The sequence below is a fragment of the Lygodium microphyllum genome, chromosome 2, assembly GCF_053477565.2.
Source record: "Lygodium microphyllum isolate KBCC chromosome 2, Lygodium_microphyllum_v1.1.10, whole genome shotgun sequence".
Classification (NCBI taxonomy): Eukaryota; Viridiplantae; Streptophyta; class Polypodiopsida; order Schizaeales; family Lygodiaceae; genus Lygodium; species Lygodium microphyllum.
In genome coordinates this window covers 19,331,261-19,354,372 of record NC_141136.1, presented here as the reverse complement: position 1 = coordinate 19,354,372, position 23,112 = coordinate 19,331,261, and the positions used below count along the sequence as shown (strand labels likewise).

Below are 23,112 nucleotides of genomic sequence, written 5' to 3'. Positions count from 1 at the left end.
CGTCACTATTGGCATCGCTATTTGTGTCGCTATTTGGGACGCAAATGTGACGCTCCACAGGGGAAAAAAGTGGCCGAAACCGAGCGCGGTTTTCATTTTCCATTTGCGGCTTGTGAGTTTTGAGAGCGAAAGCGAGGGAGAAAGCGATCGTCGTGAGAGAAGGAGAGGAAGAAGACTTGCCGCTGCCGCCGCCGCCGCCGCCATTGTTTGCGAAGGAGAGGAGGAGCCTTCATCGCAAAGAGGAGCCACCCCATGCTCGCCATATCTCATCGGTGAGTTTCCCTCTCTCTTTCTTTTGCTTGTTTAAGGTTTAAATCACTCTCTTTTGCTTGGTTAGGAGAGGAAATGAGAGAGAAAGAGAGGGAGAAGGAGAGAGAGGGAGAGAAAGAGAAAGAGAGGGAGAGGGAGAGGGAGAGGGAGAGGGAGGGGGAGGAAATGAGAGAGGGAGAGAAAGAGAAAGAGAGGGAGAGGGAGGGAGAGGGAGAGTGCATTCTCTCTCTCCCTCTCCCTTTTACTTGTTTAATGTTTAAATCACTTTCTTTTTTGCTTGTTTAGGAGAGAAAACGAGAGAGTAAGAGAGAAAGAGAGGGAGAAAGAGAAAGAGAAAGAGAAAGAGAAAGAGAGGGAGAGGGAGAGGGAGGGGGAGGAAATGAGAGAGGGAGAGAAAGAGAAAGAGAGGGAGAGGGAGGGAGAGTGCATTCTCTCTCTCCCTCTCCCTTTTGCTTGTTTAATGTTTAAATCACTTTATTTTTTGCTTGTTTAGGAGAGGAAATGAGAGAGAAAGAGAGGGAGAGGGAGAGTGAGGGGAAGGAAATGAGAGAGGGAGAGAAAGAGAAAGAGAGGGAGAGTGCATTGTCTCTCTCCCTCTCCCTTTTGCTTGTTTAGGAAACGAGAGAGAAAGAGAGAAAGAGAGGGAGAGAAAGAGAGGGAGAGGGAGAGGGAGGGGAAGGAAATGAGAGAGGGAGAGAAAGAGAAAGAGAGGGAGAGGGAGAGGGAGAGGGAGAGGGAGAGAGAGTGCATTCTCGCTCTCACTCTCCCTCTTGCTTGTTTAATGTTTGAATCACTTTCTTTTTTGCTTGTTTAGGAGAGGAAATGAGAGAGAAAGAGAGAAAGAGAGGGAGAGGGAGAGAGAGGGAGAGAAAGAGAGGGAGAGGGAGGGGAAGGAAATGAGAGAGGGAGAGAAAGAGAAAGAGAGCGAGAGGGAGAGGGAGAGGGAGAGGGAGGGAGAGTGCATTCTCTCTCTCCCTCTCCCTTTTGCTTTTGGAGAGTGTTAAGATATATTGTAAGAGGGAGAGGAAATACGAGAGAAAGAGAAAGAGAGGGAGAGAGAGGGAGAGAAAGAGAAAGATAACATATATTGGAATGATAGCATATCCATGATTATGGTAATGGTATCCACTTTACTTTTTTTATGGGTACCATTACATCGACTCCTTAAGGGGGCTAAAAATTAGTCATACCGTTTATAAAGTCTAATTAGGAGATTTGAGATGCACAACAATAGACTTATGGATAATGGTATGCAATGTGCTTTGCCATGGGCCATGTACATTGGTGACTCTTTAAGATGGCTTAAAATTGGTCATGTCTTTCATAATGTCCAAGTAGGGGATCTAATTGAGATATGCATAATTCATTGTTTTTGTATTAACTTTATAGGCATAACAAATTAGAAATCATGCCAACTAGTCAACGGAAGGACTAAAAGAAAATGATACCCTAGCTAATGGTCATTACGGTACTTTATCAAAATGAACCCAAAAGTATTGTTATAGAAGAAGAATCCCTTAAATTGAGTATAGGATATTTTCTCTCAGGTCTTATAACTATGAGTAGAATTGATTGAAATAAATTTTATTACTATAATTGATAAATTTCATAGATGGCATTAATTTTAATACGCGATCCTAGGACAAAAAAACCACATTTCTAAGATGCTTTTTGTTGAGACTGATTTATTATTAGACTAAGAGATCCTCAATGATGCTCATAAATGGATTACTTATACTCAAAGCCCTCTAGTGCAGTTTTTTACAATAACGAATAATTATCTACCGGGACAAACAAATCCTTGAGCATAATACAAGGCCGAGATATAACATCAAAAAATCTCTCAACTACTATGTACAATGCAAGATTTATGGTCAACTTGCAACTTGACGTACATCTCCATAAAGCTATCCATTTAAGCCTCGTTTGCTGTAATGTAGATAATATGGAAAACGAAGAAGGTCTTATTGTTCAAGATCGCGAGACGTATCTTAATCAGCGTGTCCCATGTCCTTGCTCTCAATGCAAGTTGGCAATTAGACGAAAACGTCGATTGTCTATAGAACACGTACGACGATTTAGTGAGTTTCAATCTGAGATCATTGATCAGGCGATTGCGAATTTTCAGCAAACGGTAATTTGAAGTTAATATTAATCATGCATTGTACTCGCAAGCTATTTGAAAACCATACACAATAAGATTGAGTCTTGTTGGCAAATTTTCTATCCAGGGGGGTGATGTCTCGACCCAAGGGCGAGTGCACCCTTTGCGGCCAATTAGAAGAGTTAGTGGACGTGCGATGGATGGATTGCAGGAGCCAATCCACCACTCGCAAGGCCTATCTATACCGTCAATGCCAGAGGAGACAAATAACCTTCCCGACCTACCTACAATTTTGGAGCCTGAGATGGAGGCAATGATCGATGCATTGATTCCCATGGATATTGAGACATCTGACCCGCTTAGAGAGAAAGCATCCATACCATTATATGATGGGTGCTGAGTATCTCGGTTGAAGACATTGCTTGCACTCTTAAGTGTGCAAGCAAAATACGGTTGGAGCGATATGAGTGTGACTGAGTTATTCAAGTACCTTCCACATAGGCTTCATTGATTTTTTTTTAAAAACAGTATTATTGCAAACATTTGTGCTTTGTCAAGGTGTTTTATGATTTTTTTCAGGTTATTGAAATATCATATATTACCACCTGCAAATACCATGCCTGAGTCTCGTGATGATGCACGACATGTTTTACGGAAGCTTGGCATGGACTACAATAACATTCATGCATGTATCAACGACTGCATACTCTTTCGAGATGAATACGAGACTATGGAGACATGTCCAAAGTGTGGTGCTCACAGGTATCGACAGGACTTGCAAGGGAAAACCATCCCTCAAAAAGTTCTCAGACACTTTCCGCTCATCCCCCTCGTAAACCACATGTTTCGCACATCTGGCATGGCAAGCTTGACAACGTGGCATGCGCAGAATAGGTCCACGGATGGAGTTCAACGAATATCAACGGATTTGCGCGCATGGAGCCACATTGACTCTACCTTCCCAGGCTTTGCGCGAGAGCCAAGGAATCTTCGGCTCGGTCTCGCCATGGATAGTGTGAACCCATTCGGTCTGCGCTCGACTTCTTACAGTGTGTGGCCTATAGTGCTTGTCAACTACAACATCCCTCCATGGCTTTCTATGAAGAAAGGACATCTCATCCTTAGCTTGCTCGTCCCGAGCCGCTACAAAGTAAAAAATATGGACGTGTATCTTCCTCCATTAGTCGATGAGCTTAAGATTTTGTGGGAGGAGGATATGAGCAGACGCGATGGTCGGCGGTCAGCCAACATTCGAGCCCTTCTCATGTGGACGATGCATGACTTTTCGAGATTGGGAGAGTGCTCAGGTGAGCACACCTCCGTTCTCGCTGGTAATATCTATATTTTATTTCATTCAATCAAGTATTCACTAGGTCGTGGCTCGCCTTATAGGTCTGGTTACCTCAGGTTATCATGCATGTCCATTGTGTGGACCATAGTTAGACTCCCGAAGGTCACGAACCATGAAGAAGATGGTATATCAAGGACATGCCGCTTTCTTGCCGGAGGATCATGAACTCAGAGAAGGTTTTCTTGGACGACCTCCAACACGTATGAAAGCTGCAAGCTGGTACGAGCTAAAACTTGTAAACCCGGAATCACATCCAAATGGAATGCGACGGTCAGTTTTCTACGAGTTGCCATATTGGACCCACTTACAGGTCAACCACTTGTTGGATCCCATGCATATTTTCAAGAATGTGGGCAGCTTCCTATGGGACCACATCACAGGAAAGAGAGACACTATAGGGTCACGAATGGATTTGAAGGAGGTAGGTAAGATGGAGGCGCTTTGGCCGCAGTCGAGTGCTGAAGGGGGAGTGCAGCTTCCTCGCGCTCCTTGGGTTTTGTCCACCAAAGAAGAGCGCATTGTGAAGCAAGTAATCAAGTCTATCCGCACTCCGACGGGTATGATGCGTTCTCTCAGGTCCGCATTTTCTAAAGATGACCGATTGTCGGGGCTAAAATTCCATGATTGACATAAGATATGTCAGGTTTGTGAACAGAATGGATTGTAATTAGCGTGGGCATTTTGCAATTTGAAAAGTGGCCATTATTCATAATGCTTTCTCATTTGTGGCAGTTTGTCCTACCGATCGCGATCGCAGGATGCCTTACTCCAGAAATTCGTGGGGCCATTTACAAGTTGTCGACTTTGGTGCAATGGATCTCACAAAAAGAGATTAAGACATCCTCTGTTGAATCCGCAAGGCGGGGAGTAGTGGAGATGGTCTGTCTCTTTGAGAAATACCTGCCCACTAACATGTTCACGATACAAGTTCACCTTCTTGTGCATCTTGTGGACGAAGTGGAGATTGCTGGACCTGTCCATACACGATGGATGTTCTTCCTGGAGCACTTCATGAAAACCCTGAAAGGCTTTGTGCGACAACGAGCTCGTCCAGAAGGTAGCATGGCGGAAGGTTGGTTGGTGTCAGAGGTGTTAGTGCATATCTCACAATGGCTACCAACGGTGAAACCAGACAATGAAATGCTATGGACGCTGAAGGACGATGATAGACTGACTGGAGATGTGGTGGTTGGAAATGGGGTAGAAAAAAGAATGGATGCCTTAATGGAAGAGAAGGTGAATCGCTTTTGTATGTTGCACCATGCCTCCATGGAGACGTGGCTCGCCAAATACCAGATTGCAAGGCAAGATCGAGAGGAAGCGTGAGCTGAATTCCAACGTAGTACGCGTCATCGACTGATTCGATATCCCGAAGGCATGGAGGAGATGCCGCGGTTTATGTTGTTGGAAACTGCAAGGAAGACGAAAGACGAAAGGAAGAGAGGAGAGAAGAGAGATATGAGATACGGAAGTGGAACCCCAGAAGTGTGTCAACTGAGTACACATGATAGGAATATATAGAGGGGACCGGGGCGCTATATATAGACAAACTATATATAACTAACACTATATATAGCTAACACCCCCGCTCAAATAAAGGTCCCTTACTATGGATGAAAAAACCCTTGGGGGCTCAAGGGAAAAACCCACAGCTCTATATAGGCCTACCGTTATATTAATATTCAAAATATAAAATTACAAAGTTGAACTTACAAGAGCCTATTCATAGGCATCAAAGGAGCTACATCACTCCTGAATTACAACAGCCTATTTAGAGGCATCAAAAGAGCTTTATCACTCCTAAATATATAACATGTAAAATAAGGATAAGCGACATCACTGCAAAAGATAAAATCTCCAAGAAATTCCTTCAACTGAACTTGGGATGTAAGCAGTATATCTGTCACATCAAAACTTAAAGAAAAAACGTTACAGTGATGACATTAGAACAACACAAGGTCTATAGAGACGGTTCGCGACGCCGCTCTATAGACAACATAACACATGTAGGGCCCCATGAACAAAATATAAATGAAACAATTTGTCATCAGCTGGAAAGAATAGAAACAAAATAATGTGTCATCAGCTAGAATATAGACCCTCATCAGCTGGAATAACAAACGAGGACGATCATCATGAATCTTAAACTATTCCTTCCACGTGTTTAGTGGTAAGTAACTATTAGCGTTTTTGAACGAGACAAAACAATGAAAGCAGATGCATAGATGCGCACTTCAACCTCTCCGTTGTTCATTGATCATTTGCTCTATATGCTCGCGGAGGTCCTGATGGCGTGCACACTTAAACCTCTCTATTGGTCACTAATCATCTGCTCTTTCCAAGCTTTCCTTCTTCCAATGCGGGATTTAGACCCTAGGATTCTAGGGTAGACCTCTACTTTGCTAATTGGATATGTTATGGGGAAGAGAAAGAAAACCAGCACTTGAACAACTGGAGTCATTGCTGCCCCAATTGCCAATCCATGAAACATTGCTGCCCCAATTGCCAATCCATGAAACAAGATCTAGGTATTCTTCCTGAGGAAGCAAGGCATCGGATATTTCCACATACTTGGAGACACCCTTGGCCCCTTGCAAAGCTTCCATCTCTGCTTTGGATCGCTTTGGAGCTTTGTTTGCTGACAAGATCAACACAGGGACTTTTCCTTCCAGATCTGCAAAAAAAGAGCAAGAAACTCCTCTCTTGTTTGCACAGGATCAAGCAATCCTGTCAAGAAAGCAGCAAGTGCACAGCGTGCACCTTCACGCTTGGTTAAGGCAAGCCTACTATCCAATAAAGATGGTGTTATATTGTTTGGATCAGCATAAACATGAAAGAGGTACTGTGTCTGGATGTTTTCGGGACTGCTAACCATGAAATTGTACATCATCCAGCCAAGTCCAGGAGATTCCAGCGAGCCCTGCAATAAACCATACCTGGTTTCCATTTCAGACCCTCTTCCAAAGACTATAGGCATTGGACCGGCCCATGTTGGTGCAAAAACAGCAATAGCACATGCCTTAATCAGACCCTTCTTCTCGCAGCTCAGAAGTTCAAGAAAGCAACTAGCATCATCCGTCTCTACTGCTTGTATCTCTACCTTCTCAGGCTTAGTCTCTGGCTTCTGTGCCTCTTGCTCCTCTGGTTTTATCTTCCCTGTCTTCTGATTGTTTGTTTCTAGCTTCCCTGATTCCTGGTTGTCTATCTTTGGCTTCTCTAGGGCCACCTTCTCTGGCTCTTGCTTTTCAGGCTCCAGGTCCAGCTTTTCTTGCGCCTGCTATTCCACAATCTCAGAAGCAAGCGAAGAAGACACGGGTGGAAGATCTTGTTCAGTCTTTTCAGCCTCCTGCTCAGAATTACGAACGTCATTTTCATCTTGAGGTGCAAGCGCTTCATCACCATCTGCTTCATGTAAATCTGGCTCCGTTACAGTATCATGCGAGACAACGGCATGCTCTGCTGCAGGCTCCAAGTCTTTGGCTTCCTCAATAGGACCGATGGAGTCATCTAACTTGTGCTCTGTGGGAGCTGCGTCCCCCACATCCTGCATGGGAAAAAGCGATGGAGAAGCAGAGGAAGGAACGGGTGGCTACATCTCCATAAGGAACGGGTGGAGCTTCATCTGCCCTGTCTGGAGGATCGACTCGGCCAAGCTGACGAGGGGAGCGACGAGGCTGGGATGCTGTAGAGGGTGAAGATGAGGTACGTACGCGATGCAGAAGGCACCATGGTTGAGGACGATCGTGAGATTGACTAAGGCACGGCCCCATTGGCCGCACACGACGAAGCCAAGGTCAGAGAAAGTGCTGATGGGATGGTGTCCATCTTTAGCTCTGGACCAGATGAGGAGCATCATGTAGAAGTGGCAGGCGAAGGCGACCGCCACCATGATGATCCCTATCGAAAGAAGAGTATATCTGGGTCATCTTCCCGATGCAGGAATAGGCTTAGGCCTCATAGGGTCGGCAGCGTGCCTGCCGCCATCTCTCGCAGGCGTTGCTTGGGCTCTGATACCATGTTGGAAACTCCGAGGAAGACGAAAGACGAAAGAAAGAGAGGAGAGAAGAGAGATATGAGACACGGAAGTGGAACCCCAGAAGTATGTCAACTGAGTACACATGATAGGAATATATAGAGGGGACCGGGGCACTATATATAGCTAACACTATATATAGCTAACATATGTCAACACGATGGTTGCATGGAGCCTTGACTGCAACATCCAGCGAAGGGACAGAGGTCTCAATGGAGGAGTGGGAGTTCTCGAGGGGATGTAGTCTAAAGATGATGAGGGGTTTAGAATATGTCGTATCTAAATTTTATATGCGACATCTAATTTGAATGTTTCAATGTACAGTACAAAATATATAGTGCAGCGTGGTCGCACGGACGGCATTTTCGCGTGGAGCGTATTGACAAAATGCGCTCCACAATGGACTATGGTGTCATGGCAAGGTTTGAGCAAGAGAGCCGGCTACGAGCAACGGATCCGAACACGGTTGTGGATGAGATGGAGTATTTTGGTAACTTGCAAAGTATTATTACGGTGGATTACCGTAGCTTCTCCATGATACTATTCGATGTGCAGTGGTTCAAAGTGCTGGAGCAACAGTTCGACGAGGTCCATCTGGATTTCTCGAAATAGATTCCGAAAAAAAATGGACGGATTTGCGCGACACCTTTGTGTTACTGGCCCATTGTGAACAGGTGCATAGAGTCATTTGCTTGCTAATTGTAATACGACATGGTTTATGTCACAATGGTTTGAACTCGCTTTGTACGTGTTTGTGAACAGGTAATCTTCTATCCAAACCCCTGACAACCTCGATGGTGGTATGTTATACCTTCAACTACTCGAAGTGCAAGAGTATATGATCAAAGCGATGTTCCGGGTATAGATGAAGATAATATGCAAATAGAGGGGTCGATATTACAAGGGGTGGAGGCCACCGCAAGCTTGGAGCCCGCATCGGCTAACAATGATGGAAATACAGTAGTCCAAGAATTTTTTGAGAACGAGGCAGACTCGTTCTTTTGTGGTGACATGTCTATCGACCTTCCAGTGTATGCAGAGTTGTGTCAGGAGATTAACATGGGACCATAGAATACTTCATTCTTGGAGAATTGTATTACTCAATTCGTTGTTTAGATCTTCCATAAAGGTACATAAGATATGCATTTTAAGAGGGATATTTCAAAAATGATTTATATTACTGTGCTTTGTATAGTTTAAATTGATTATTCTAACACTATTTTTTATCTGTGCAGGTAACATTTTCAGGATGAGTCGAGGGATGAGCGATGAGGAGTTTCAGGACATGATGGCACGCATGTCTCCAGACCAGCTCGCGAGATTCAGAGAGATGGCAGACCAGGAGCTGTCTCGTTCTTCGTCAGGGCGCTTTGCTAGATCTGCTTCAGCGCGATCAGATGCTTCAGCTTCGAGCAGACGATCTCGACGCTCACGACTTGGGCCAGAGGGAGGGACTGCATCGGGATCAGGGGGATGCTGCTGTGGAGACACGGATGTGGTGTCTCCGTCTCGTCGTTCAGCTGGAGCTGCGTCACCTCCAGGATTTGTCACACCTGTGGGGACGTCTACTCCAGTTACTCCAGCTTTTGCGCAGCCGTCAGCAGGTGGCACCCCTTTTGGTGGCACCCCTTTGAGTGCCACTCCGAGAGAGGTTACCCCCGTCGGTACACCGGATGTAGAGGGGTCTCCTGGATATGCCCAGGAGCGTGGACAGAGATGGGAGAGGACCCATCTTAGGTAGACTCCTAGGGGTTATGGATACCTAGTTGATAGTAGGTCAGGAGCCATCATCATGAATGATGAGGGGAGGAGGGTGATGGCTCGCATGAGAGAGTTGTGCCAACAAGTTTTTCGGCACAACGTCCTGGATCATTGGAATAACATACCGGAGGGGAGCAAGGACTACATAGTAGCATCCTTGCACGAGGAGTTTCCGGTGCCAGCCGTAGTAGATAGATTCTCTACGGGCTGGATGATGGATTGCATGCGTGCATACATGTCACATAAACGATCCGACGCACGCAAGGCAATCAAGAGTGGGGCTGCAAAGCCCGAGTGGTTAGATGCAGACGACTGGCGCCGACTGAGGGAGGAGGCTACAGATTCGCCAGGACGTTGGAGTCAGCAGAGCAGCGGGAGGCGGCGAGGGCAGGACTCGAGGCCGGAGTGGTCCATCATCTTGGGAGTGGCGGCCACAGGACATATTTGGAGGACTTTGTAAGTTTCTCTTTTGTTTTGCTTGTTTGTTTTTTTGAAATATTCTTTGTACTGACAATCATGTTTCTAACAGTTAGCATTTTGTTTTCTTTGCAGCACTCCATTACAAATCACGATCCGCAAGGCCTTGAGACTCGATATGTAGAGAGGCATGGTCTCAATGCATTGATCGATCGATTGTATAGACGCGGCGGCCCTGTAAGTCACTCATCTTTCTTGTCCGTAGTTACCATGAGATATTTGAATGCATTATTGTATGGTGGATTGATATGTTGCTTCTTTTTGTGCAAAATCCGTTCGATGCTCCTTTGTGGTGGGATGAGCTTTCGGGAGACGAGGATTTATAGCTCGCCCTTGGATCCTTGGAGCTCACACACCTTTAGTTTTTAGTCGCCTGATCTATGTAGACATTTTCTATGTATTAGTGATATCCTTTCATGATTGTACCAATCGCATTTTATGCGATCATGTATTTATTTCATGTATCAGTTTTATGATTTCAGTATACATTCTTTTTTTTTGCAAGCGCTTTGTATGTAGTAGTGCAGAAACTATTTTGTATGGCTCTCATACAGCACACAGTGCTAAGCTGCCCTGCCACAAAATTTTTTTTCCCCTGTTACAGTCGCTATTTGCATCGCAAATTTAATTATAAAATAAAAAATATATTTTTTGATGAAAAATTTAGTTTTCATGCGTAACAATTTACAATAAATGAGGTGTATGTATGTGGATGTATGGTAAAGATAAGGCATGTGGATTTGCCTCAGCATATCTCTATCATTTTCTAAAAGTGTATTTATCAATTTTCTACATGAAAAAAATGCATAAAACACTCACTTAAATCAGTGCATGATTGCGAAACCTAAATGGCAGGAAAAAAGGGATTGTGGAAAGTTAAGTATCAATTAAATTTTGATTTCCATGCATATTATGATATATAGGACTCACTTCATTTAAGTTTAAAGAGACAATAGTATGGATTAGTCTGGTATTGTTTTTAAGTAACGAAGCAATATGTTAGAAAGGAAAATCATTGAAAGATTGTTTTTCACACTACACATTGGCTAATTTGTAGTTAATTCATTTGAGCACTTTATAGCATTAAACCTTGCATTTACATTCTTATACATGGTATCAAGAAAGAGAAAGTCTCTTGGATGCATTACAATTGGTTACTAAAACTATTGACAAAGGATGAGAATGTGAAGATTCTTAAGCTGTAGGATAGTACGATTTTCTTTGGGGACTGATTAAGTGAGGAAACAAAAATATCTCCTAGAATGTGCAACTTGAAAAAAGATTGGACAATATTATGACTGTGTTTTATGTTTGAGAAAGTGTATCCTAGGCCAATCCCTAGAGTATAGGAGAGCCATAGAAGCCACAATGATCTACTTTAAGGGATGCTTTGTATGTGTATGCAATGAGGTGTTAGTCACCTATATGTGTGGGATACTCCCTCCATTGGAGTTGGAAAGGGATAGAATAATTGGACTAAAAATGGATATAAATGCGTGATTTATTAAGAGCAGTATGTAGCCTCCAAATGCTCCTGGTCTTGAGGCTATGAGGGTGCTTTGGTGAGCATAGGAGCCTAGCTAGAGTCCTAGAGCTATTGTCAGACCCATTTTTTGATTGTGATAATAAATTTCAACTACAATGTTCTATTACATATTAGAAGAAGCTCTTCAAATTGTATTTTCTAGATCTTAGAGTTGTTACAGACTAGCACTAAGCCACTAACCTATACTAGTACTCCTTTTTCTCGTGTGTCTTTGGGTTGTGACTGGGACTTCTTCTTTATCACTAGTCGTGAAACAACATATTTCAAATGACCATGTAGGGCAACATACTTTCAAGTAAGAAACAGAGGTAGCAAAATCAAGGTAGATGCAGATCCGTCAGAAATTCGTCGTCCTCCCCACGCCACGTACAATAGTTCAGAAGCTTCCAAGAAGCTTCTTGGAAGCTTCTAAGGGGGGATCTTTAAGCCCCCTTGTTCCCCCCCCCGGGTTTAATCCCCCCCTAAGCCCCCTTGTTCCCCCCCGGGTTTAATCCCTCCCTAAGCCCCCTTGTTCCCCCCCCCCCCCCCGGGTTTAATCCCCCCTTAAGCCCCCTTGTTCCCCCCCTGGGTTTAATCCCCCCCTAAGCCCCCTTGTTCCCCCCCCCCCCCCCCCCCCCGGGTTTAATCCCTCTAAAGCCCTTCCCCCCGCCCCCCCCCCCCCCCCCCGGTTTTAAACCCCCCTAGGATTTTAAATTCCCTTTTCCCCTTAAGCCCTCCCTTGACTTTGGGAACCTACCCCCTGTGTCTTATTCCCCTAAGCCTTATCACCCCCTTATAACCCTTTTTAACCCTTTTTCAACCCCCTCATAACTCTTTTCTTTTTTTTTTCTCAACTCCCTAAGCTTTCCTCTTAATCCCTCGTATCCCCCTTATTATTCCCCCCCCCCCCCCCCCCCCCCGAACCTAAAAATCCAAATCATCATCATGGCCTCGGATGGTATCCCGTAAGGGAGAAATAGCTGTGAGATAAAAGATAGGGAGGGAAAGTAGAGGGAGTGAAAAGAAGGAGTGAAGGAGGAAGAGTGGGAAAAAGATAAAAGAAAGGGAAGGAAGGAGAATAAGTGCTTTCTATTCCGTCTACCCCAAGTCGAAATCCTCCAAGGGTTCTTGTGGTTGCAAAACCACACTCACCCATAAACTTTTTTGATCCAAGGAGACGATGGAATTCCAGAAGAAAGAGAAAAAGGCTATATCACATTCGAACTACGATGCCGCCGAAGAAAGTCCAAGGTGTAGCTGCGGGAGGGTCATCTCCTGGTATCCATGTGGATATCTCACCCCAAAACCAGGTTTTTCTTCTTGGCTTTAATTCGGTTTTAAGTCAATCATGCAAAGAGAAATTGTTAAGGATAGGATATATTTGTTCGAGTTATTTGTAACGAAGGAGTTTAGCTTATGAATGACAATGTATAGAACTTAGTTTTCTTCAAATTGCATCAAGCATTATAAATTACGAGCAAGATTATCCATTTACTATAGTAGTATATTTTAGTTAAATCCTAAGGTGTAGAAATTATATCTTGCACCATTAGTCTTATTCCTTTCGCAACGAATCATTGTAAATGGTTAAATTCATGAAAGGTTTCTTTCGATGCTCAAATTACTAGGGAGTTATCTTTGCTAATTGTACATCTTATCAAGGCAATTGTTGTTATTTGGTGTGAGTTCATAAAACGGAAGTTAAATTAAACTGTATTGACTGGAAAGTAAATTGTCACAAGGATAGCAAAACCGTGACAAGACGATTAATATTACCTTCCAAAAGATAACTGAACCAATCTAAACACTTGACTACTTTCCTTACTGTAGGGACAATAAATTCGTAAAGATAAGGAACTAGGGTTTGTCCCTAAGGTTCTTAAAAGAAGAAACCCTAGGCCTGACATACGTCAGCTTAAAGGATCTAAACAAATTATTCCATTGCAGGACTTGCGCAACAAGTACGAAATCATTTAGTCTTGTGATTGGTTCACAAGGAAAAGGGGTAAAAACCCTCATCAAGGGTAGCAGATCCCTACGCAAGTTATCTTGCAAAAAGACATATTTTTGGATATCCTTCTAAACAAGGAAAGTTGTAAACCGGAAACTAGCATATCTAAGGAACTTTAGGGTTAACCAAGTTGGGTATGCCCTACACCGAAATGTAAAAGATCTTGCCAATTTACAAGACACCTTGGGAACGAGTGCTGATACATTCAAAAAGGAAAGAACACTTCCTTAGCAGTTTGCCAAACAACTGGGTTGTTTAATGGAAATGTTTGTGCTTGCTAGAGATTTTAGGGCTCTATTTGAATTATGAATTACAAATTAAATGAGTACCTATACTTCAGGTTAAAGGCTTGAAGGAAGAGGCAGTTTCAGTTACCCCCGACTACCTGCCTAACCCTAACCAAGGGGGTTGTTGACCACACCAGGAACGTGGACAGAATCCACCGCGAGAGGTCTCTCCATTGAGTTCTACTTGGAGCAGGAGGACGCTTGGGTGCCAGGGGGGGCTCTGGCCGTAAATCCCTCGCCTTCCGGATCCTGCACAAGAGGCTAACGTGACTTGGGATTGGATCTCGAGGCCCGCATACTAGTTTATGGGCGGAAGCTTGGAATAGTGATCCCTGAGGATTACTAGATAGCCTTCGGGCGGATTATGGACAAGCCTACGGGCGGAACTCCTTGCATTTCAAAGAAAAAAATGATGAAATGTTAAAAGAACTTGCTTGATATTGTTTTTCTATGTCACGTGATAAGATTACGTGAAGGAACCAGTGCTTAACAGGGTTAATTAAAGAAGCTGATTATTATATGTCAAATTAATGTGTTAGATAATTACATAACTAAAACAAACCAAGGAAAGTGCGGAGGATGGTCCATGGGTCCGTCCTACGATTGGGTGGTCCTGGTTAGCTGGGAACTTTTCTCAAAAATCTCGAAGAATAGCGGGATGATCATCATCATCAAAACGAATAAATGACCTAGAGTTACCTCTTAACCGATTTACACTGTTTTAGGGGAACGGAATGGGACTATGCCTTATGGCAGAGAGGTTGAGCCTTGCATCCCTCTCGTTTCCCATTCTCCTTGAACCAAGTGCAGCGTGAATCCGCTTCGGACCTGGCATTTCTGCGTAAAGTAGTTCGCTCGGGTCTTACGCTAGTTGCTGTTAGCTAATGACCAAACAGTAAAACCCTAATTCCGGTCGATCCTAAGTGGGAAACGGCCAGGATACTTCCGCTACATGGCAGACGTGGGAAGACCTAGATCGCAAAACCCGTAACATTCCTTGGGAGTGCCGGGCGGAGTTTTCTAGACATCCTTTCCGATGGACTGCTAAGACATGTCCTGGATGATACTAGGGACACGTTACATTCGCTTCATCTTAAGGCCGGTTCATTTTTGTTGGAGAAAGCTCATTTGATTCAATGTGAGGAGGAATTGCCTACTTGTAAAAAATACAAGTGAAAAGGATTTAGGCCGGTTCACCTTTAGCATAGAAGGAGAATATCCTTCTCATGATTAAAGTAGAAGGATAAGATCCTTCTAAATATACATGGAGAATGATTTTCAATAATACATATCAATTTTCAAATTACTTTCAAATTAACCTTTTAAGTTTTAAATTTTCAAGTTTAAAGTTTAAACTTTAAAAGTTAAACGTTCAAGCTTTAATTATAATTAAAGTTGAGGAGTCAAGACTGCAATCTACTACCAGCAAATTGGAGAGAGAGAGAGAAAGAGCGCCAAATGGCAAAAACTGTAACGTGTCTGCTTGTATTTTCAGGACACATCTTAGCAGTCCATCGGAAAGGATGTCTAGAAAGCTCCGCCATGCACTCCCATGGAATGTTACGAGTTTTGCGATCTAGGGCTTTCCGCATCTACCACATAGCGAAAGTATTCCGGCCATTTCCACTTAGGATCGACTTGAATTAGGGTTTTCCTTATTGGTCATTTCCTAGCAGCAACTAGCGTCGGACCCAAGCAAACTACTTTACGTAGAAATGCCAGGTCCAAAGCGGATTCACGCTGCACTTGGTTCAAGGAGAATGGGAAACGAGAGGGATGCAAAGCTCAACCTCTCTGCCATGGGGCATAGTCCCATTCCGTTCCCCTAAAATAGCGTAAATCGGGTTCACTCATAACTCTAGGTCAACGATTTAGTTGTTCGTATTCTTTGACGATCTTCCTGTTGTCCATCATGAATTTGAGAAAAGTTCCCGGCCAACCGGGACCACCCATCTGTAGGACGGGCCTATGGCCCATCCTTCGCACTTTCCTCGGGTTGTTTTAGTTATTTAATTATCTAACACATTAGTTGGACATGTAACAACCAGCTTCTTTAATTAACCCGTTAGGCACTGGTTCTTTCACATAATCTTATCACTTGACATAGAAAAACAATATTAGACAAGTTCCTTATTAGTAGGTCATCATATTTATCTTTGAAATACAAAGAGTCCAGCCCGTAGGCTTATCCACAATCCGCCCGAAGGCTATCCAGCAATCCACAGGGATCAGTAATCCAAGTTTCCGCCCGTAGATTAGTATGCGGGCCTCGAGATCCAATCCCGAGTCATGTTAGCCTCTTACGCAGGACCCGGAAGGCGAGGGATTTAGGGCGAGAGCCCCCCTGGCACCCAAGCATCCTCCTGCTCCAAGTAGCACTCAACGGAGAGACCTCTCGCGGCGGGTTCGGTCCACTTTCCCGGCGTAGTCAACAACCCCCTTGGTTAGGGTCAGGCAGGCAGTCGGGGGTAACTGAAGCTGCCTCTCCCTTCAGGCCTTCAACTTGAAGTATAGATATCAATTTATCTTTTAATTCATTGATCAAACAAAGCCAAACAGTGCTCTAAAATCTGTAGCAAGCACAAACATTTCCATTGATCGTTTTTGTTGGCAAACTACTAAGGAATGAATCCTTCCTTTCGAATGCATCCAGCACTCGATCCAGGATGACTTGCAACTTGGCAAGATCCCCTATATCCTGGGTTAGGCTGTACCCTATTAACCCAACTTGGTCAAACCTTAAATTCATTGGGTACTTCAGTCTATCGGCTGGTCTTTAGTTTCCACTTAATCTTCCTTACTCAAGAAGGATACTAAAGTATTCATCCTCTTGCAAGATAACTTGTGTAAGGATCCGCCAACCTCATTGCGAGAATTTGGCCATTCTCTTGTGATCCAATCACAAGATCATATGATTCCGCACTTGCTGTGCAAGTGTCGCATCAAAATATGAGACAATGGAGTCACGAAACAATCTGTTTCAGGTTACTAGGCTGACGTTGTTAGACCTAGAGTTTCCAAGTTTCATCTTGTAAGAGTCTTAGGGACAAGCCCTAGCTCACATTACGATTACATTTCACTATCCCTACATTCAGTGAATGTGTGCAAGTATTTAAGGTATAGGCATTCTTGGAATTTAATTTATTCTGAACGAGTACTCCGCGGCTTAGGTGTTTTAGTTTTATGCCAATTTGGTTAACTCTAGAAGATAATTTTGAGATTACTTCCACATGATTCGTTGACTATGTGTAAATTGATTTCTCAACCTTAACTTATCGGTTTGAGGTCAGGCATAGGTTAGGTTAATTTCAACTAATCTTCCCTTTTCTTTGCGAACAAAATTCATGCTAAATAAGGAACCTTTTTCTTGCTAATTTATGCAGTTGACAATCATTTCATGCTTTGCACTTTCCATGATGATTCATTGCGATATGGGTTAATAGTGCGAGATGCAGTTTATACTTCTAGGCTTAATCGAAGTATACTATTTTAATGGATAATAATCTAGTCTTATAATTCATTTCAATGCGTAAGTTATTTGCTAGAAATGATTTTATACTTTCTTAATTTGCATGTTTCATTTAAAAGTATTGATGACTAAGTTCCTTCATCATGAACAACTAGGACAAAAATATATCCTATTGCTAACAATTAACCTTGCATGATTGATTTATAACAATATCAAATAAAAATTAGCAAGAAAAACCTGGGTTTGGGGTGAATATCCACGTGGATGCCGGGAGATGACCCTCCCGCGGCAGCGCCTTGGACTTTCTTAGGAGGCATCACAATTGTAGTCTTTCGGACGTGGAAGTAGCTTTCCAATTCCTCTTTGGAATTCCACCGTCACTCCGTTGCACCATCCATCGGAAATAGTTTTAGAAATCTCCCTCCTTGAAGTCAGGAATTCGAAAGGGGTGTTTCAGAATCTTTCGCGACTAAGACCCATTAAGCCATGGGAAAGGCTTAATGGCCTTTGTAAACTCGCACAAATGGGGAATAGAAAGGTGTGGAAAGAAACAGGGTGCGGGAGAGCTCCAAGGGAAAATAATAACCATAAAGGTTATAAGTAAGGGTCTAAGGACCCTTAGGCAAATTAGGAGAAAAGGGGCTTATGAGGGTTTACACATGGAGGGGGAAAATGATTCCGAGGCCAACGATGAAGGGCTAAAGGAAAATTTAAAAACACGGGGATAAAAAGGACCTTTAAGGTCAAACCTTTTGGGGGGGGGGGGGGAGGAAGCTTATGGAGCCCTAATGAGGGAATCTCGTGTAAGGGCGTTATATGGGAGCACATGAAAGAGCTTTGAATTTCCAGGGGCAGGGGGGTGATTTAACAAACCCACATGAATCGGGGCTTGGTGGGAGACCACAAGAGGAATGGGTGTGGTGTGGAAGAGGGCTTAGGAAGCCCCTTGGAAGCTTCTAGAAGCTTCCGAAGGCTTTTGCACGTGGAGACCCTACGTGGAGAAGAGGGACAAAGTCGCTCCTGGGCGGCATCTATCGTGCTTCCAAGTGGTGGCAGCAACGGTCCCACTCCTCCTCTCTCTCTCACGGTGGCACGTTCGATTCCTCCCCTCCACTTCAACAAACGGGTGGCGACCTCCTCTAACTATACGGCGGCCAGCCCTTGTCTCCTCCCCCTCGGCGGTTAGTTGGATGACTTCCCCCCCTTGCCTTACGGTAGCACGGCGTCTTCAATCTCACCTCCCCTCACATAGCCTTACTCTCACACTCTTCTTGAATTTCGATCGCCTCCTCCCTAGCGGCAATAGGGCATGGTTTAAATAGGGGGAGGGGGATCCTCCCTCTCCTTCGTGTCAGCCTGCATGGCACTGCCCCCTGTGAGCTCCCACCGAGGAGCTTCCGACTCCTTTCTATTCCCCTCCCCTTCCAGCACAACAGTCGGCTGGGGAGGGGAATAATAAAAAAATTTGCATTATCCTTAGGCAATTATTAAAATTGATATATCATTATCCGCATTACCTAAAAGGGTTATTTCATGCAAATGTTACATTCTCTCCCCCTTAGAGGAATTGAGATGTCCTCATTTCGAGATAAACTGGAGATATTGATCGTTCAGAATACCTTCATCTACCCAAGTGGCATCCTCTTCGGGATAATCTCTCCACTGGACGAGGCATTCTCTCAGGGTTCTGGATCTTAATTGTCTCTCCCTAACATCTAAGATCCTGTCAGGCCTTAGTTCAAGGACTCCTTGACTAGGCATTACAACTTGTTGATCATCAAGTATATGGTTAGGATTAGGTACATACTTCTTCAATAGGCTGATATGGAATACATTGTGAACCTTTAGGTTCTCTGGGAGTTGCAATTTATAAGCATTAGGTCCTAGGCACTTGAGGATCTTGTACGGTCCACAATACCTTGGACTTAGCTTCTTGCAATCTCCTAAGGATAGGGAACTCTTTTTAGGGCATACGCGAATGAAGACCATGTCTCCTTCTTCGAAGATTCTATGTTGATGCTTCAAATCCGCATATGCCTTCTGTCTATCCTTGGTAGCTTGGATGTCCTATCTTATTGACTTTATTTGGTCATTCATCTCTTCCAACATCTGCCTTGAAGCTTCAACCCTTAAGGTTGGATCTGAGAAGTTTAGGGGACTTCGACAGTCATGACTATACAATGCTTGGAAAGGGGTCATCTGAATGCTTTGTTGGTAAGAAGCATTGTAGGCAAATTCAACCAAAGGCAAGTGTTGAATCCACCTCTTCGGCTCACGACAGCAATATGCCCTTAGCATGTCCTCCATGACTTGATTTACTCACTCTGTTTGTCCATCCGTTTAGGGATGGTAGGCAATGCTAAAGCAGAGTTGAGTCCCAACGGCTTCAAAGATAGCTCTCCAGAAGTGTGATGTGAAGAGAGAATCACGATCACTAATGATTCTTCTGGGTAACCCACGTAGCTTGAATATCTCCTTAATAAACAATCTTGCAATGTCCGAGGCTTTATAGTTTGTCTTTACTAGAATAAGGTGTGCAACCTTAGTAAGCATGTCAACCACAACCATGATGGAGTTGTATCCTCCCTGAACTTGGGGTAGACCAACAACAAAATCCATACTGATGAATTCCCATTTCATTTGGGGAATGTCAAGCGGTTGCAATTTCCCTGGCATCTTGACATGTTCGGCTTTGATACGTTGACAATACAAACACTCGGTGACATATTTGAGAACGTCACCCACCCCAAGGCAAGAATGCTAGCATCAATTACTACCTCGAACTCCTTATTGAGGTCTGGAAGTTTTAGAATCAGCGCTGATACCAAGCTTTGCTTCAATCTGTCGAAGCTATTTTGTTCGGGATTTGACCATGCAATGGCTGTTTGCTTCTTTAGTAAGTCCATCAGGGGTGCTGCAATCAAAGCATAGTTTTTTATGAAGACCCTATACAATCCTGTCAATCCAAGAAAGCTCCGTATCTCTTTGACGGATGTTGGTATTGGCCACTCAAGCACATCTCTAACCTTGCCTGGGTCCACTGAGACTCCTTCCTCTGATACTATGAATCCGAGGTATTCAATCTGATGCTTGAAGAATGCACACTTCTTCATTTTAGTATACAGCTTATGTGACCTCATTGTCTCAAGGACAATCCGAAGTTGGGGCTCATGATCTTCTTCCTGTTTAGAATAGACTAAAGTGTCGTCGAAGAAGACAAGCACGAAATCGTCAGGATATGGCCTAAAGATATCCTGCATTAACCTGTTGAAGGTGGCAGGTGCATTCGTAAGCCCAAATGACATAACTAGGAACTCAAAGTGCCCATATCTTGTATTGAAGACCGTCTTGGGGATATCTTCTTCCTTGATCCTTATCTGATAATAACCTGACCTGAGATCAATCTTGGAGAAGATCTTTGCACCTTGAAGACGATCAGAAGCTCATCTATTCTAGGAATAGGATACTTGTTCTTGACCGTTGATTGATTCAATCCTCGGTAATCAATACATAGTCGAAGGGTCCCATCTTTCTTTTTCTGGAATAGTACTGGAGCTCCCCACGGTGAATTGCTAGGCCGGATGTAGTCCTGATCTAGTAGTTGCTTGAGTTGTTCCTTCAGCTCAATTACTTCTGGTATGGACATTCTATAAGGTCTTTTTGCAATTGGTGCAGCTCTCACTACAAGGGAATGGGGCAATAGCGACGGTCATTTGCGACGCAAAAAGGCGGTGTCGCTAAACGCGTCGCTATTTGCGTCTGTATATGCGTCGCTAATATTAGCGACGCAAATAGCGACGCATATAGCGACGCATTTAGCGACGCAAATAGCGACGCATATAGCGACGCTGGTCTGGGAAAAAATTTTCAAAAACTCGAGCGTAACATTCGTCGAGAGAACATTTGCGAAAAAGAATGAAAGAGAGAGCGAGAGAGCTTAAAGCTTTGCGAGGGAGAGAGAGAGAGAGAGAGAGAGGGAGCTCATCACCATGCCGCCGCCGCTATATATGAAGAAGAAAGAGAAGTGTGCAATGGAGAAGGGAGAGAAGGTGCAAAGAGAAGGTACAAAGGGTTTCATCTTCAAGCCTTTGAGGTAGGTACATTGCCTCTTCTTGCTTTATTTTTGTGTTATCTTGTTTTCTTTTTTTGTTTTTCTTTGCAAAGAGATACATGGAAAGAGAGGGAGGGAGGAAAGAAGGGAGAAGAATGAAGGGAGAGAAAGAGAGAAAAAGGTAGAGAAATGAAATAAAGAGAAAGAGGAAGAGAGAAATGAGAGATGAAGGGAGGGATAGAGGATGAGTGAGAGAAACAACGAGAGAGAGAGGGGGAAAAAACAAAGAGAGAGGAAACAAAGAAAGGGAAATAGAGAGAGGGGGAGATAAATAGAGAGAGGGAGAGGGGAGGGGGAGAGAAATAGAGAGAGGGAGAGGGAGAGGGGAGGGGGAGAGAAATAGAGAGAGGGAGAGGGAAGGAAGAGAGGAGGAGGACGTAGAAAAGAAGGGTGAGATAAAGAGAGGAAGGAGAGTTAAAAGAAGAGAGAGAGAGAGAGGGAGAAAGAGAGATAGAGAGAAAAAATAGAGAGCGAGAGAGAGGGAGAGAGAAATAGGAAAACAATGAGAGAATGAGAGAGAAGGTTAATAAAGAAAAGTAAAGGGAGAGGGATGAGAGAGAGATAAAGAGAGGTGGGGTGACATTTCTTTCAATATCTTTGTTTCTTAAGCTTTTTATTTTCTATCTTTGATTGTCTTTGCAATGAGATGAGTTGAGTGAGAGTGGGGAGGGAAGGAGAGAGAGAAATAGAGAGAAGAAGGGAGGGGAAGGAAGAGAGAGATGGAGAGAAATAAAAAACAGGAGAGAGAGGGGCTTCATAAAAATTTGTCAAAACCCGAGCATGGCATTTTACAGGTTTGAAAACAAGCAAGAGAGAGAGAGAGAGAGAGAGAGAGAGAGAGAGAGGCCGTTCCCACTGCCACCATCCATGAAGAGGGAGGAGACAAGTGTAAAGGAGAAGGAAGGAACTCCCAAATAAGAAAAAAATGAGAGAAGTACGAAGGGATTCTTCTTCAAGCTTTGAGGTAAGTGCATTATCTATTCTCTCTTTGTTTTTCTCTTTTCTTTACTTCTCTCTTTCTTTTTGTTGATGAGTGTATTGAGAGAAGAAGTGAGATAGATCAACATGTACAAGGGAGATTGAGAGAGAGAGAGAGAGAGAGAGAGAGAGAGAGGTCGCTGCCACCGCCAATCCACCACAAAAAGAGAGGGGACAACTGCAAAGAAGAAGGAGGGAGCCCGTGAAGGAGAAGAAGAAGAAGGAGAGAAGCGCGAAGGGATTCTTCTTCAAGCTTTGAGGTAAGTGCATTATCTATTCTCTCTTTGTTTTTCTCTTTGAGATAAGTGCATTATCTATTCTCTCTTTGTTTTTCTCTTTGTTCTTCAAGCTTTGAGGTAAGTGCATTATCTCTTCTCTCTTTGTTTTTCTCTTTTCTTTACGTCTCTCTTTCTTTTTGTTGATGAAGAGTATATAGAGAGAAGAAGTGAGAGAGATCAACATGCGTAAGGGAGATTGAGAGAGAGAGAGAGAGGTCGCTACCACCACCAATCCACCACAAAAAGAGAGGGGACAACTACAAAGAAGAAGGAGGGAACCCATGAAGGAGAAGAAGAAGAAGGAGAGTAGCGCGAAGGGATTCTTCTTCAAGCTTTGAGGTAAGTGCATTATCTATTCTCTCTTTGTTTTTCTCTTTTCTTTACTTCTCTCTTTCTTTTTGTTGATGAAGAGTGTATAGAGAGAAAAAGTGAGAGAGATCAACGTGCGCAAGGGAGA

At 43.7% G+C, this 23,112-nt stretch overlaps 1 pseudogene; it reads right to left on the bottom strand.

Annotated features, from left to right (window-relative positions):
* Positions 1–5,785: 5,785 nt before the first annotated feature.
* LOC148039532 (uncharacterized) lies at positions 5,786–7,275 on the bottom strand (annotated as a pseudogene).
* Between the last annotated feature and the right edge of the window lie 15,837 nt (positions 7,276–23,112).